Source organism: Triticum aestivum, chromosome 2B (assembly GCF_018294505.1).
Source record: "Triticum aestivum cultivar Chinese Spring chromosome 2B, IWGSC CS RefSeq v2.1, whole genome shotgun sequence".
Classification (NCBI taxonomy): domain Eukaryota; kingdom Viridiplantae; phylum Streptophyta; class Magnoliopsida; order Poales; family Poaceae; genus Triticum; species Triticum aestivum.
In genome coordinates, this window is record NC_057798.1 from 559,405,508 (window position 1) to 559,409,327 (window position 3,820).

Below are 3,820 nucleotides of genomic sequence, written 5' to 3' on the forward strand. Positions count from 1 at the left end.
ATGTCCAACAGCCGTCCAACGCGCGGCGCACTAAACACTAGTTTGCGGCGTGCCCGTCGCCAGGTTTGACGCGGAGCGCAATGCTGACTCGAGCAGCCGTGCTAAAATGTAGCGCGCGCACTCTCGCACAAACACTATGCATACATATTTTGTTCATAGAAAACGATACATAGTTCTCATAGCATAGATAAAAAACGATACAGAGATATTTTACATAATTCAACTAGATATTTTACATAGCATAGATAGATACTACGGTGCAACTAGATAAAAAAACTACGGTGCAACTAGATACAAAAACTACGGTGCAACTATAACCTACTCTCAGTCATTCTCATCATCATCCTCGGTGGTGTTGTCCGGGGTATCGAGCCAGATGTCTTTCCAACGGTCATCGTCCGGGGAGAAGATTGACGTCTCGCCTGCCTCGACGATATCACACTGCGATATGGCCAGTGCCTTGCGCCGACGCCTGTCAGCACGCTCCACGCGGTGCCTTGTCGTCCTCTCTGCCCTGAAGGCGTTCTCGGCGGCGACGTCCTCTGGGTGGCGCCGGCGCCACTCCGCCATGGCTCGCTCGTCCCTCTCTGCGATGAGGAGGCGACACTGCAGCCGACGGTGGTCCTCACGGTCCTGGTTGTAATCAGACGAGGCGGAGGGGCGACGCGCTGCGCCTGCTCGCGCGTGTAGACATCGTGAAAGTTCAACTGTGTTCGAGGCCTCTCTAGGCGCCACACCGCAGCATCGTACGCGTGGGCGGCTTCTTGCACGGTCTCGAACGGCGAGGCGAACGCCGCCGGACAGGAACTCGGGTAGTAGGCGCCGGAGGGGCGCCGACGGACGCCGTGGTAGCTAGATGATCCCCGGCGACACGGAGGCATGGTGGAGCGGTGGTGGCGGGGCGCTGAAGCGGCGAGGAAGCGGTGGAAGCGGCGAGGAGGCGGGGAAATGCGCACGTGGCAGTGTGGTGGAGCGCCGCATTTTATAGGCGCGTGCAAAGCGGCGCGCCAAATCTACCGCGCAACCGACCGCTTTCTCCCGCACGTGCACGTGTTTCCCTCCGCCGCTGGAACGCTCGAAAACTTATCGCACGCGCTAAATGTGCATTTTACCACACGCACGCGTCTTTTGGCACGGCCATCGGAGATGCTGTAAGGCTATGAGCACGTAACAATCTATCATAGATACAATTTTTTTCTGACCCAAAACTGCAGGAATTTCTTTCCAGAGCATATATTTTATAAATTTTCCAATCACACATGCCACACGGCAGGCAGGCTATCTCATCGGCAGATGGCGACGGGACCGTGCATGCACCGCCAGCCCGACGGTACCTCACACGAACGATGCCTCCTCGCCCTCGCCGAAGTACTTGCCAGTCGGCCCACCGTCCGGCAGCAACGCCACCTTCACCACATTGCGCGCACCCTCCTCGGGCATCAGGACGCCCGAGTTCATGGTTATGTCCGTCTTGACGTAGCCTGGATGCGCGCAGTTGACGCGCAGCGCGGGGTGCCTCCTCGCCAGCATCCTCAAGTAGGCGTTCATGGCGGCCTTGGCCACCTTGTACGCCGCGAATCCCGTGGGCCACCCGCGCGCCTCCAGCGCATCGGCCTCGAAGTCCTTGAAGAACTTGTTCAGCAGCTCGTCCAGCCTCTCCTCCGTGAGGCTGTCGATGTTGTTGAGCTCCTGCCTCGCCTCCTCGTTGCTGATAAGTTGCATATATAGAGTCAAAATGCCTCATTAGATTTCATATCGGGATGGCATGATCAACCAGAAGAACATAATTACCCTTAGCAGGCCAAATATGGAGGAGACGTTCACTATTCTTCCCTTGGAGGAAGATTACAGCAGAGGCAGTAGGGCTACGAAATGGAGGGTTCATTTTATGGATAATCGTGCGATGGGGCGATGGATCAATGGACTGATCTACTCGCACCCGTCTCGTTGGATGACGATCCGGGATGAAGAAGGAGATATTTTGGCCGGAAGACATCTATCTGCGGACGAATAACTTCATATTGGTAAGTGTTTATTGATTGATATCTTCCACATCGAGGTTCTTGAGTGTGTGCAGGTACCCCCGGAGGATGAAGAACAAGCTGTCATTGTTGATCTCACGGAGGATATAGATGGATCAAAGCCGACGCAAAGGTTTGGGGCTCGTTTCTGGATTCTTGCTGATAAGGATGAAGACGAGGTGGATGTGCCGGTAACGTCGGCCCGGCCGTCATCTTCGCTTGGTTTGGGTACTAGCCCCGTGCCTAAACCTTCGGTGAGTATCAAGAAACCAATATTGCTAGACTGCCCAGTTCTTTTGTAGAAGTCGAAAATGAAACCATGGTGTGGACCGTTGCCGAAGGATGGGCCGACGAATATCACCTTGTCAGACTTTTTCCGTCCCGATTGCTGGACGAAAGTGACTAGGCGGAAAAAGAAGGAGGGTCGGGCGGTGCAACGTTCGCCGGAGAGGGCCGGCGTTCGTGATATTCGGGCGGAAAGACACAAGCGTTTGAATTTTCTTTTGGGCACAGTAGGGCCGCAAGTGAACGGCGACGCGGTGGGCTTGGCTAGTACTGGGCTCGAGGCCCAGGGGCTGGCCAGGCCTGCGGTGCGTCGGGAGACGGCGACGTGCATGTCGAGGCCTTGAGGCGATCGCCCCCGCATGCACGTCCATCTCCTACTCTCTTTCGCGCGGCTAGGGTTCGTCGTTCGGGAAACCGAGGGTTCCCGAGAGCCTTGTCGTGTCACCCGTGTCTACTGATCTCCGACGAGGCTGATCGCCGGCTGACCCCGCGTCCGACTCCGGCTAGGATGCCACCGAAGCCGCCGCCGCCGCGCGCCGCGCTGACTGCGCGGATTCCGGCTGGGACCGCGGGAGCTATTGCCCCGGATGCGGCGTTGCCTGCGCCTGGTGCCGCCAGGGCTGCACCCCTGCCTAGGCCGACCATGCTGCCGCCCCGGGCGCCGCTTCTGCCTCGAATGGTGCCGCCCCCGCCTCGGGTGCTGGCTCCGCCACCGATGAGACCACCAGCACCGACCCCGGCTAGGGCGCTGGCCCCACTTGCGGCAAGGGCGCCGCCTCCGCCTCGGGGGGCGATGCCTCCGCCAGTGGCGCCTGTCCCCGTGCCGCGGGCAGCAGCGACGCCGCCTCCTAGGACCGAACCGCTGTCGCCACAACGGCCGTGGCCGAGGCAGATGGCGGGAGGCCGAGGCGGTTCTTGTCAGGGTTCGACCGGCCATGGGACGGGTGCGTTGGCGGGGGATAACCGTAACCCCCCGCATGGTCAGTGGGGCGATGACGGGTATGATGCTTATGGCGCTGGTCTGCACCGGGGTTCTTCCTCCACCGGAGGGGGCCGTGGCTATGCTTGGGTGGACAACGGCAATGATAACCGGGGTTTCCAAGGACCGCCTGGAAATTTTGTCGTGGCGCGGCTGGCCCTAACAACCGAGCTTTCCGAGGACGTTTTCGTGGAGGTCGGGGCGGGAACCGGGGGCACTATCAGCCTCGGCATACTAAGACCGCTACCATGACGGAGGTAGCGGATGGTGCATCGGATCTACCGCAGGTGGTGGTGGAGATGGTGCAGGCTTTGGCTGCAGTTTCTTTGCCAGAGCCCATGCAGACTGGTGATTCTAGTTCTGAGCAAGGTACGAACAAGGCCGAGAGTGACAAATTGTCCAAGTGGGCGGCTAAGAAGAAGAAGCTCACCTGTTTTTGTTGTGGGGAACCGGAACACTTTTTGGTTCAGTGTACTGTGGAGTTATGCGATTTGTGCCGGAAACCTAAACACACAGCTGCCGAGTGTCCTCTTAT

General features: G+C 58.5%; 1 pseudogene; it reads right to left on the reverse strand.

Moving 5' to 3' along the window:
* Positions 1–1,335: 1,335 nt before the first annotated feature.
* On the reverse strand, positions 1,336–2,667 carry LOC123039299 ((+)-neomenthol dehydrogenase-like; annotated as a pseudogene).
* Between the last annotated feature and the right edge of the window lie 1,153 nt (positions 2,668–3,820).